Below are 13966 nucleotides of genomic sequence, written 5' to 3' on the forward strand. Positions count from 1 at the left end.
AATATCTAGAGCAGTTCCTTTTTTGGGATCGGTTCTTAATGCACTGTATTCAATCCCACATTTAAGGGCCACTTGTGACCTGTGACTGTATCCAAATCCTAATGTGTGGGTGTACTCTCTGAATTTTACCTGAAGTAACAGATTTAAACCTGAAGTAAAATTATAGCCTTGGGCATGAGGCTTCCTTCTGAGTTTTCTTCAAAGAAGCCACTCTAACAAGACAGAGTGGGCAGAAATATTTATCTGAGGAGATCCAAATTCTTGGTGCAAACTGCCACTACTGACCATCTAAAGAATACTTTATTTAATGTTTTGCTGTGGAGGATGTGGAAGGCAGGAGTTTATAGGGACCCAAGTACGTTCATGGCTGGCTCTACCCATCATGTTCCTGGCTGCATCACACCTCCCCATGCTATCGCCTTGGAAACTGACAGAAGAGCCCTGCCAGTGACTGGTACTGGAGAGGACCATGAATAATGGGATGTCACATTTGAGCTGTCCTCCTCTTTGCATATTATTCTCCAGGGACATGTTAACCTTAATTTTAAAGAAGAATCCATTTTTATTGCTTAAACAGATTTACAAAAAAGTTGTGTCAAGTGATACCTTGATTCAGCATCGTTTTAACTATTGTGATTGAGAGTATGCAAAGTATAACAAGCAAAAAAATTCTTAATATTGTTGACACTGGTAGGTATGTTTCTGATTTTATTCTTCTATAAATGTGGTTTTTGGAGCTCTCCTGGAGGTTAGAGATACACTTGAATTGAAGGGATAAGCTGCAGAAGTTCAATCCATAAATGTGCTTTTTGACAGTTCTTACAGCTTTGTCCTTCCCCGGGAGAGTAGGAAATGTCAATGTTAAAAACAAGAGAAATAAGTAGACTGTGTTACCAGGCTTCAGACAACTGTGGGCATGTCTTAGTTCATTCAGGCTGCCATCACACAACACCACAGATAGGGTGACTTATAAACAACAGAAATTTATTTCTCTGGAGGCTGGCAAGTCCAAGGTCAGGGTGCTGGCAGATTCCATGTTCAGCGAGGGCTGCCTTCCTGATTCCTGGGGGTGTCTCCTCACTGTGCTGTCACGTGGTAGAAGGGGCAGGGGAGCTCGGTGGGATCTCTTTTATATGAGCTTGAATCCATTCATGGGGGCTTTGTCCTCATAATAACATCACCTCCCAAAGGCCCCACCTCCTCCTAATACCGTCACTATGGCGGGACATAAACATTTATTCTATAGCCTTATACTATTGAACTACTAAAAATATCGAGGTAATTTGAGAATAATCTACTCTTCCAGTGCTAAGAAAGTGACTATTGTTTTTTAAAATTCTAGTGTCCAGTTATGTCCCCATGTTGTTACCAGTTCTTATTCGGCCACGACTCTTGCCAGTATGTCCATCAGTTCTACCCTATTGAAGCAAACTGGCTTTTTTATGATATTGTTTTATTGTTGGGTCAAGACTTTATGGACAAGTGGAACTGGGTGTTTGACCTAGCTCTGATCCCTGCCTGTGGATTAAAAGGGATATTAGTGGAGTTAAAAACTTTTGATGAGAATCAAATGAAACTATTGTAGGACTCCATGTGTTCCAGCAACACAGCATTTACCCAGAATCATCATTTGAGTTTTGGTTCCTATTCCCATTTTCTTCTTTCTCAAGAACCATATTTCTGATGCTTTCCTTTAATTCTACCCCCCTCCCTCTAAGGTGCTCACCATTGTGGGAATACACTCCTTCTAATGATTCTCTGATGGTCAACTCCATTATTAACTCCATTACTAACATCAGTTTCCTCCTTAGCTTCACATTGGTGCCTCTCTTTCCTAGCATTCTCTCTAGTGTAAAATGTTCTTTATTTTTGTCCTTTTATCTGTGAATTCCTGTACTATCTAAAGTTAGTCAGAGGTCAGGACAAAGGCGGTGACTTTGAGTGACTTGTTCTCTGGTGGTGTCAATAAAATTTATTGCAAAAATGGGAGGGGAGGTGTTGCTTGCCGTACCTGTCTCACATGGTTGGTATGGCAGTCAAACAAGAGTAAACAGGATGCAGTAAGGGATAATGGAAAGGACCTATAGGATTGGGGAAGGGGTGGAAAACTTTAGCTTAACTCACATCTCTGCAACTCAATATCATGCAGTCTTCTTGAGTGTCTATTCCTTCCACTGTCAAAGAGGAATAATAATAATTTCTACTTGTCCATTTCACTAAAGTATATTAGGAGCAAGAGAGGTATGGTGTGTGAATATAGGCTGTACACTGTCAAGTGCTATGAAATAAGAGGTTATACAGGCTTACCTCTGCTCAGGGAAAAAAGTGGCAAGTTGACTATGCTGCGTTACTACGTTTCATTATCCCTGTATTAGACTGTGTCGGATGACAAACAGGCTGTCTTCTGTTATTTGGCAGATTGCAGGTAGATGCATATCCAATTTAATAACATTTCTTGGGTTGGTTTCTCCTCACCCAATCAAGAAATTAGATACATTTGGACAGGACCATACTTGAGAATAGACAGATTGAAAACGTGGACTGGCAGTAATTGAGAATTTGCATTGAGCAAATTGGACATCAAGTCATTTAGTTTCTTTCTTTGCTCCTCCCTCTCCTCCATTCTCCTTTCTGTTCCTCCTCCTCCTCTCCACCCGCCCCGCCCCTCCACCATCTCCGTTTCTCTTTCTCATCTCTTATCCAGATGATTTACCATGTCTTTCACCTGTAGGCTGACCCATGAATTTCCTTAGTGTTCAGTGTTTTTGCTTTCCCTTGACATTTGCAGTAGGGGGCAGGTCTTCATCCAACTTTCACCCAGGAGAGATGGATTTGTCAGTTTTCAGTGCACTTGAGATATCTGCAAGAGAATGATTTAGTCTAGAGAATTAGGTATTTAAAAATTATTGGAAAAGCTGGAGGAGCAGAAATTATCTGGACGATTGATTTCAAGGTTCAAGTAGCTTAGCTCCAACCTGGAGGCTGACAAGTGCAGCTGCTCCCCCTGCTCCCCTGCCTCAAATGGCTTGTACCCTTGAAGCTGTGACTGGACACTGGAATATAGAATCCAGTTACTGACGTTTAACTACCTGTCTTGCCAGCAAGGGCATCTCATTGGCAGAAAGTATATTGCCAGAACTTTAGCTGCTAGGGAGTCTAGAAATGCAGCTTTTAACTTTCCACCTTCTACAGGAATGGGGTGAGAATGGAAACTTTTGCCAATAACTTCAGCTCGAGAGGCTGGCTGGCATTTACTGCCAGATCATCCTGAAGTTTTCAGGAACAAAGAGGGGCAAGTGATGACTTTGGATTATAGGAAGCCCGTGAAATGGACGCATCACTTGCAACCTCACAAGTTGAGAGCAAAGATGGGAAGATCTGCTCTCAGACTGAGAGTTGTAGAGGCATGTTTCAACATGGAACATTTTCCGTGGAGGATGACAAATTCCCCAAAGTAGGGAGGACTTGTGAAAATGCTTCCGGCCTTCAGCCATGGAGGTGCTTCCCAGGGAAGATAACTTTGATTCACTCAGCTCTCATGTCATTCATTCCAAGGGAGACTCCAGTTTAACGAACTCACATCAAACCTTTTACCCTGTGGACATACTGATGTTTTGATCCTGCCTCTCATCACTGGAGTAAATAAAGTGAGCACCCACTGCTTTGGAGCTGATGGATGATTTATTTCAGAAATGGCTGCTGCAGATCCTTAAAAGTGCTATGTAGAAACAGAGAAGCGTTGCCATGCAGGCGGGCTCAAAGCTGACCTTTGTTCTATCCCCATCTCATCAGCAGTGTGTTTTGTGCAAGGAGAAAAAGGACAGGGTCTTTTTAACCCCCTGCCACCTTTTGTGCCTGACTCATGAAATCTGCATGTCCGATGATGTAGCTTTATAACACTGTGCCGGGGGATTCATTTGCTTATTTGTGTCTGCGTTTTCTTAGTGAAAGTTTCCTTCTCAAATAAATAGCTTATTAACTATTCTTAATATTATTTACCAGATTTAAATAACTCATAAAACTTTGCATAAATCTTCTCCAAGGGGTGGCCGTGTGACTGAGGTAGCCAGGAACTGACAGTATGCATCTCCCACCCATTTTCCTGCTCACCCCACTGGAATTTAGCTCTTGGAGATCTCTGGGATTCATGATGGGTCCCCTTTCTAAATTAACCTTTAACAGTGACAGAACTCTGTTCCATAATAGGAAGCGTTAAGTTCTGTTACTTGTTTTCTAGAGGTCCATGAAAAATGGTTATTAGAGAAACTTTGACTTGAGTCCATGTAGCACACTTTTTGTTGTTGTTGGAGAAGGGTGACATTTCTTAACTTCCAGAACATGAATGAGATGCAGTTACCATCCTAAACGTGAGACGAATAATGTATTAACATTTAGCCCTAATCTAACATTCCCTTTGAGCACAATTATAGCACAGTTATGGAAAAGTGTAGGGAAGTAGTTGGCTGCATTTAAAATGCCAAGGTCAGAGGATGCCCAAACCCCAGGAGAGGGCGCTGTGTGGGGTCAGATGCCAGGTTGGAGCCTGTGTTGTCTTGTGCTTCTTTCTGAAAGGAAAGAACTGTTGAAGAAAAAGACCAGTGGGGAGATATGGAGAAAAGAAGAAAGTGGGTATTGTTGAGTTTTTTCTGCTCTCTGTTCTTAGTGTCTGGCCCCATATTTTCAAAAGCAAGAAAAGGAAAAATGATCACTTAGAGTGGTCTCAGCCAGGACTGGCCTTTATTGGTAATTTCATGCTACTTCTCTCTTGTAAGATAATTCTGAATTTGTGGAAATGAACTATTTCACAAGTGAGTTAATCCAACTTCATCTTCTTATCTTTAATAATGACTTAAGTCTTTGTAAGCCTCTGTTTCTCACATGGTCCCATTCATATAAGATACTGTGTATAAGACAGGATTTTAAAGAATTGGTAATATCTCTACTTAAACTAACCTTGGCCAAGGGAGCAACTCAGCTCTGTGACCGTCTCCATGCCTGGCCAGGAACAGTCTCAGCATGTTATGTTTATCCAGCACTGTTAGTGCTCACTCTGTGCAACCACAAACAGCTCTACAAATACTAATTTGCTGAACTCTGATAACAGCTCTATTGTTCTCTGTTGGACAGATGAGGAAACTGAGAGACAAAGAGCATAGGGAACTTGACCAAGGTCACACAGCTAGTGAGTCCCAAAGCGAAATCTGAACCCAGGCACCCTGGCCCTGGACTCCCGGTTCTTAACTATCTACCTCTCCACACGTACAGACGTGAACCATGTCTTTATTACAATTTTTTTTAATTTAATTTAATTTAATTTAATTTTATTTTACTTATTACAATTCCTCTGGCTCTTCCATCTCTTCCATTTCATTCCAACCCCCATTTCCATAATCTAGTTTCTGGTGGGACCCTTTTCTGTACAGCCTCCATGTCACTTCCAAGACACTGCCTTCCTGCCCGTTCCCAGCCCAGCTCACAGAGTGATTATTTCTACCCTTTGCTTTGTTGAAGCTTTCTCAGTTTCTGGTGTGTCCAAGAAGTCTCAGTTTTTCTACAAAGACATCCCTCACCGATAAGAAGACGATTTCTCTTTATAAACATGGAATTCCCGTGATTTTCTCATTCATCATATTCCTGATACATGATCATTATGCTATACACAATGTGACAATTAAATATTTCTTTCCAGAGAGTATACTTTTGGTATATTTTCTTTTTTTTCTTTTTGTTTTTATTCCACTCCCTCCCCACCTTAGGGCCTTTGCATTTGCAATGCCTGGTGTCTGGAACAGCCTCTACGTCACTTTTCAAGGGGCTGGCTTACTTTTGGTATATTTTCTATATGTTTTTGTCTCTTAGACTCTAGAGGTTGGAACAGTCCTTGTAATTCAGTTCAGAGCATCCCATGGAACATACTTAATAAATATCTTTGATGGCAGTGGTAATAGTTATTGATGATGACAATACTCAGTTGCAAGATGAGAATGTACACTGTTGAAACAGCAATGTGGCTTCTTCCTTGTTTTTGTCTTCTTATCTTCCTCCTCCGTATTGCAAGCACATGCTTCTAGTGCTTATAGTGTACTCCCTACACAGTTATAAGTTGTTTCATTTAAGCCTTATCACCAATACAAAGTGGGTATCATTACTCTTATGTTACACATGAGGAAACAGATATTTAGGTCGCTTACCCTAGTTTGTATATGGCAGTGCCAGGGATCACAATCAAGACAATGATTTCAAAATCTTTGGTCTTGACAATTATTGTATATAGCTTATAAAAACCTTGATCAACCTCAAATAAAAGGTTCTCTACTGGTGACCTCCGGCAAGTTACATAACCACGCTGTGCCTCATTTTTCCTGGCTACATTTTATTTTTATTAATAGAATCAAAAGCCACATAATTTCACATGTAATACTTTCCATTTGGATTTATTCCTTGAATTTGAATTATATTAATAGGTGTGTATCAATACTATGAGAAATCTTACACTGAAGTTGTATCATTAACACTTTGGTCAAACATTTTACTTAATGTAAAATTCAAGAGTTAGTAAATGTATACTATTTCAGTTACTATGACTGAGCAAACCAAAGTAGATCAGCCTTGTGCCACTGATGAATTTTAGATGCTTTCAAGAAGGAAAGGTGAGAAGTGGAAAGAAGCTACATGTTTAGAAATCCAGCCTCACTTTCCATGAAATGGGTAATATGACGTACTGCCCTTAAAAGCTACTTCATCCCATTTTTGATAACATTTAAATACTACAGATGCTTTATAGAATATTGGAAATACAAGCAAGCAAAAGTAAAATAAAATATCACATTCCTACTTATCAGAAATCATCACTGTGGCATTCTCCTTCATATGTTTCCAGATCCCTTTGTGTCTGAGTATTTGCAAATATTCATTTTTAATTAATCAGAACGTTATCCTAATATGCCCACTATTATATAATCTTTTATTTTTTTTTCAACCAATGATTTCTGTTTCATTTAGGTAAAATTCCGTTTCATCTAAGTCAAGTCCATATTCATATTTTACCAGTTGGCCCTATATTTTTCTGTACATTTTTTGGTCTGTTCAAACCAGTATCATTATATTTGGTTACTACCCCTTATGTCTCTTTTAATTTAACACAGTCCTTTTTTTATGACACTGGCTTTTTTTTAATTAAAAAATGCAATTTCATTGTAAAATATCACAATCCAGTCCTTGACTGAGGATTTCGAGCCTGATCAAAATAAAATTTGATGTGACATTACAGGAACCTTCTTCATTAGACCCTCCAGGAGATGAATAACAAATATTAATGATCCTAATAAAAGGTATTTCTAATTTCAAATAGCTGTAATTTTAATAAAATTAAGATTTTATTCTTTGTGGAACTAGAGGCAGTGAAATGGAGAACCGTTTTCAAACACATGGCCTCAGAATTATACTGACATAGTCTGTGAAATATAAATCCAACCAACATATTGTCTGTGGTGAAAACTACAACCAGAAACCTGGAGGGAATACATGCTTTTTTCAAACATAAGTTTTTCAACCTGTTAAAATATTTTCCCGTGCAATTTACGGTTGGCCTTTCTAAAGTTTTCTCTTAATGACAATAAAGATTTTCTTTAAACAGATTATTCCCAGTTGGATTTTTCAGTGGAACACCCATATACCCCACATTTTTTTAAACTTGTGTCTACTATAGACTGAAAAGCAAATGGCAGGCAAGTCAATTAACATTATAAAAGCTTTAACACGCTTGTGCTTGGTTCTTATAATCTTCTTCCTGTCTCATCAGTAGTTTCCACTATTTGCCAAGAAAACAGGTGTTTATTCAATGCTGACTTTGTGCCTTTCTATCCACACAAGTGGTAAGGAGCTTGAGTTCTGGAGTCAGAACAGCCTGGTTTAAATCCCTTCTCTCCTGGGTGACCTTGGGCAAACTACATAACCACTCTGTGCCTCATTTTTTTGTTGTTTGTTTGTAAAATTAGAATGAAACAGTCTCTGTCTCATGGGTTCCTTGTGGGGATTAGATTGGATACCCATGCCAAGCATTTAGAATAGTGCCTGGCATTGGTAAGCACATAAATCTTAAAGGAAATATATTTTAAAAATTGAGTTTGACACTCTTCTGAAAAATGGTCCTTGATAGTCACCATTCATAGTCACCATTCACTAAAAGAAACAAGAAAAAGAGTAAAACATTTATTGGGGGAAAAGTATAAAGGTGCATGATGTACACATCCTCCTTCTCCCACCTAGACACACACACACACACACACACACACACACACACACACACACACACTCTCTATCTCTCTCTCATTCTCTCTCTCTCTCCTCTCTCTCTCTCTCTCTCTCTCTCTCTCTCTCTCTCAGTGTGTACTATTTGCCCACAGGCTCATCACCACGCTTCCCTCAAACTTGCCACTATCAGGGAGCAAGAAAGCATCCCAAGCCAGGATGCACATGGGAGCTACTCAGCAAGGAGTCATATAAAATAAATCCTAAGACCTCTTCTTCTACCCCAATTCACCACAGTACAAGAAAATCATTCCAGCCCAGTTTAGCTCATCCCCTGCCTTCCGGAAGTCACAGATGTAAGTCATCCCTGAACAATTAGAATTCAATCTGCTTCTAAAGACCTTCAAAGAAGGTCTATTCTGGGATTCAGTTTAATTCAGTTGGACAGATATTTAAGTGTTTATTATGAAAAGGCACTATACTAGGGCTAAGGTAAATTAAAAGATTAATAAATAATACTTGACTTCAAAGACTGTGTGGCTCTAGAATAAGGGATATAACAACAGGATGAAATATATGTTGAGAAAACACAAGCGAGGTGTTATGGAGAGGCTTTCTTTCCTGTTGCAGAGAGAGAAGGTAGGTTCTTCCTGAGTGGAGAACATGGGAGAAGCACATGCCCAGATAAAATCATAAAAGAGATAAAGGCACAGGGATCTAAAGATAGCATACAATGTGCAGGGAATAGTGGGATGACTGAAGCACTGAGTATTGAGAAAAAAGACTAGAAATATGAACTGGGACCAAATAATGGAGGACACAGAGTCCTTGCAAAGAAGCTTGAACTTCATGTTTTAGGCCATGAGAGTCACTGCAGGGTGTTAAGATGAGAAGAGACACAATACAGTCAGTTTAATGATACTCTTCCCTGGGAATTCTTCTTTACACATAAAACACCCCTTGTAAGCTAGAAGCTTGCACTCTTTAAGTTCTTAGTACAAATGGAAACCATTGCTTCTAATAACATCTCAACAATATTTCCCAGTTTTTATTCTCTGAAATTCATGGGAATAATGATAATCAATAGAGATGTATGGGATAATGATACAGAGAGAGAGTCAAAAAGATGTGACCCATTATCATCAAAGAAAACCACTAAATATTTTTGGTTAACCATCTCCAACCTCTGTCCTGATGATTTTGATCTTTTAACTAAACCAGAATTTCTTGGCATATTACTTGAAAACTCTTGTTTTTTGGTATATTGAAAAGCTTACAAAAGTAGAAAGATTGCCAGGGGCTGGGGGGAGGGGGAAAGGGGGAAATTGTTCAATGGATATAGCATTTCAGTTTTGCAAAATGAGAGAGTTCTGGATATCTGTTGCACAACAATGTGAATATACTTAATACCCCTGAACCATACGCTTTAAAATGTTTCAGATGGTGGATTTCATGTTATGTGTTTTTAACCACAATTTAAAATTTTTAAATTAAAAAAAAAATCATGTCTTACAGATAGGGCTCTGTGATTAAGTATGCTTGTGAAACATTCATGCTTATAATTCTGTTTTGGTGATTTAACAGTTCACAAAGGCTCTGAGAAGTCCTGCAATAAAGGAACCCATTTGATTTTGTTTTGTGCTAAATTTCCAAACGTAGTAGTACACAGTAGTTTTTCTCAAAACAGTTTTAGGAAATGCTTGTCTAGACCCCATGACTAGATAATAGTGAATGATTTGTTTTCTATTCTTTCTCGAATGCCATACGTGAAATTTACCAATTTTTTCTGCCGATTTTTTATAGCTTCTTCATTTTGGGAAAAACTCGTAACAGATATTCTCACTGACCCTAGTCTATCTAAGAAGTAATTGTTCTTCTTGCCTGAGTGTAGCATATCTTGAAACTGTGCTTACTGAGCTTAGAGAAATTGGAGTGGTAACATTTGCTTATTACTGAAAACACTTATTTAATGTTCCGTCAAGCATTTTTCATTGGCAGATATCTAGCTAGTTCCATCTAAAGTTGGCATGCCTGAAGGAGCCTCTTCGTTAATGATTATTACAGAAAAATAAAACAAACATAAAATCCCATCAAAGATTTTCTGACTTGGAGAAACCATACAGGAGATTGTACAATAGCAAAATAATGTGGCAAAACTGCCCTGGTAAAAAGATTGGGAAACTAGAGTTCAGATGATGTTCACTGTTGATATTGTTCCTGACTTTTGTACTATTATGATCCAGATGTTGGAGGAAATGGGTGTGTGTAAATGACTTCCACTATTCTTTTTTGTTGAAGCATAGTCAGTTTACAATGTTGTATCAATTTCTGCTATACAGCATAATGTTTCAGTCATACATAGGGAAACCCAGGTAAATACTTAAAGGCTACTAATAAAGGAGCCTTACTGAGTTGCTGGCACCCTTTGGTATGTTGCTGCACAGTTAACTCTCAATTGTTAGTTTTAACTCTCATGCACAATAAAGTGCTCCCTGGGTGTAGCAGGAATGTCCCTGTGGAGATGGTGAGCACGGACTGAGGGTAGGGTGGTAACAGGACATCATTGACTGAGAACCAGATTAGGGGACCATAATCTGGTTAAAACAGTTTTGAGAGCTGTGCCGAGTGACTGAGGAAAGGACATATGTGTGCTGTGGTGGGAGGTTTCTCTCCACTGTTGAGAAGGACCACTTCCAAGGAAACCTGCCTGGGCTGGAGTCGGCACTGTGCTGGGCTTGGCTGGGGCTGGGCTTGGCTGCTGGCTCTGGCTCATGTGGTGGGGAAGGACTTCAGGCTGGAAGAAAGCTCCCAGAGCCCGTAGGTCCTTTATCTGAAATGAGAGGAAGCAGTGAGCTAACCCACATCTAGTCACCATATGTCCTTCCCAGCGAGCACTAACATAGGAGCACTAACAGTTTTCATCAAGGAGTTATTATTTTCCTCAGGCACTTAACTGTCTAAAGATCATTCTGAAGGGTCCCTTAGGGGCTCTTAGGTCTGCTAGTTCTACACCACCCCTGAACTAACCCGAGATTTTGAGGGGTCATCCTGAAGCTTCTTCCACTTCTGTTGATATTCAGCAGCCCTGGAGAGGGGAGAGGGGAATTTATTCACTTCCCAGACTTCCCGTGTCTGCCAAACCTGCAAAATTTTTGAGCCCTTCCAGCATCTATTTTCTGCTCCCAGCCACCACAGTATACCACACATGGACTAATGCTTCCTGTTTGTGTAGCTGTTTATTATTTTCTAGGACTTTCTTGTTGATCGTCTCATCAAAATTAATCTGTAAGGTTGGGAAAATAGGTTTCATTTCTTCTCATGCAGAACGGAAGATGGAAACTTTTGGATGAAGGTGATAATGTTTGGTATTTACTCATCACAGGTTTATACCAAATAAAATTTTGAAGCATTCTGTCAGGGAGACAAGTATGGAGAGAAGAAAGCATTGTAGGAGGGAAATTAGAGCCTTGGAGGAAGGCCAGCCCCACTGTGAATCCTGGTGTTCTGGGATCTGTGATTAACTGTTTAACCTCTCTGAGGCTCTATCCTTAACTATAAAATCAGAATAATGACTCTACCTCACTGAATTGTCCCAAAGATCAAATGAGATTACTAATATGCAAGTCATTTAGTTAGTACCAGATGTATAGCAGGTGCTCAACAAAGGATCGCCCTCTCCCCCTGCCACCTCCCCAATTTCCAAAAGGCATAAAGTGGAAAAACACTGAAATTAGTGCTTAGTTGTGCGTAGCTGGTTGCAGACAGCCCTGTTCAACTGCAGATGAAAAGTTATAGAGAAAATTCCCTTCTGTGAAATGGGAAAATGTATTTGAATTAGAAGAGAAAATAGACAACTCTACTTGGACAATTTGGAGTGGATTCTTCTCAGAAACTTTTTCAAGGATGTGTAATCGTGAGGTGTGAACATTTGTACTTATGCCCAACTGCCAACTTGAGAGTTGCTTCTTTGTACAGCTCTCCAAAGTGGGCTGTTTTGAATCACTTCGTTAGAAAGTTAAGTGTCTGCAAAAAAATAACAAATTATGGAACATATCCTGCTATTGTTCTACACATAGAGTGTCCCAAAGCTGAAATTATGGCCAGAACAAGGCCATGCATAAAACAGGTATTCTATATGCAAATAAGCTAACAGTAATGAAATCTTGAATAACCCGTGGGCAAAATCAGGAATTGCTATCAGTAGATACTTGTGGCTGGCATTTAAATGAGAGTGGCTGAAGGTGAGGTGTTGGGAATTCTGATTTATTTAGAGAAGTGTAAGACTTACCCATTCATGAAATAAAGCACTAGTCCTGGCCTTTTACAGGGCCACTTATTGAGGGGGACACCAGGATGAAGCAAGGAAGCCTGCACTCTAGTCTCATTTCTGTCACTGGTCAGTTGTGTCACTTAGCCTTCCTAGGTGACATGATTCTCACCTATGAAATGCAGAGCTGTTCTGACACAGACATTCTACACTTCCATGGATAAGGCCCTTGAATAAGGACATACAAGGCCCTCCACCATCAGGCTCTCTGCTCATCATTCCTGCCTCCCCTCTGACTTTCCCTCAGCCGAGGCTCCAGCCACACAAAATTACTTACAGGTCTCCAGTACACCTGGATATGTATAAATCGGCAGTTCAGAACCCAGAGACCAAGCTCCGTTAATTTTGTGGAGATCCATACTCTTTGCAAGGAGTCTCCTTGTTGTCTGAGGGAAAAGTTCTGGGCTCTTGTTATTTGTGCTTCGATCTATAAAGCATGGATGCCACCAGTGAGGAGCAGTGGGGACAGGGCATGGGAAGTCCCATGAGTACAGAAGAATGTGGAAAAGCAAATATGATTGGAGGTTGGGGATCAGAAAAGAGGATAAGGGCATGGGAGCTGGTGAGGGGCTAGTGTGTCCATGAAAGAGAGTATCACTGTGCATAATGGGAAGTTGAAATTCATAAGTGTCTCCTGAATACAAGATATAAGGCACCCGACTTCAAGCACTGAATGAAGAGCCACTGCTTATGAAGATAGATCATTTAGAAAGGATATCAGCTCAAAGACTAAGTGGTTGACCTTGCAGCCTAGGATGCGCCACTGTGTAGTAGCAGCTTCTGATGCCCTGTCCACGTCTGTAACTCTGCACACATCCCACCCTTCTCACTCCAAAAGTGTGGGCTGCTGTGGGCTCACACTTGTACCCTTCACTAGAAAATTGCCTTTATTGGAGGGCAATAAGCCTGCCTGAATGGTTACATGCTTCCCTCCTCTCGGGGTGGTAACTGATGACTGATTGAGACAGGGGTACGAAAACCCAGCGTCTTTTCTGCAGGGTGAAAGAACCCTGTAGTGCCTGCTGTTTTCACTCTAGAGCTCCCCAGGTGACCAGGTCGAGGTTACATTTCAGTTGAACTACATCCTTATTTTCTCTCTCTCCCCGCATCTCCCTCTTTCCTCACTTCCTTACAAGTTTGTCTCTTAAGAACGAACATGCCTCATAAATCACTTGCAAAATTACTTGGCTCAGGCTCTGCTGCTAGGGACTCAATCTAAGCCACACCAGGGTCATCTGGAAACCCTCTCCTGGAGCCAGACTTTCCTGATTAAGGGGCTTTGGAGGGTTGCTGCCAGTGATGTATTTGCCCAGATGGAGGAGCCTCTTTCAAGCCACTCTTCTCACCCAGAATAGATGTCCTGTCAATGGCGTGGTCAGCAAAGCTCTC

At 40.3% G+C, this 13966-nt stretch overlaps 1 protein-coding gene across 5 annotated transcripts in view; it reads left to right on the plus strand.

The window, feature by feature from the left end:
• LHFPL3 (LHFPL tetraspan subfamily member 3) overlaps positions 1–13966 on the plus strand; it is a 629939-nt gene that overhangs the window by 190140 nt on the left and 425833 nt on the right. The window lies entirely within an intron of this gene.

The sequence above is a fragment of the Camelus ferus genome, chromosome 7 (assembly GCF_009834535.1).
Source record: "Camelus ferus isolate YT-003-E chromosome 7, BCGSAC_Cfer_1.0, whole genome shotgun sequence".
Lineage (NCBI taxonomy): Eukaryota > Metazoa > Chordata > Mammalia > Artiodactyla > Camelidae > Camelus > Camelus ferus.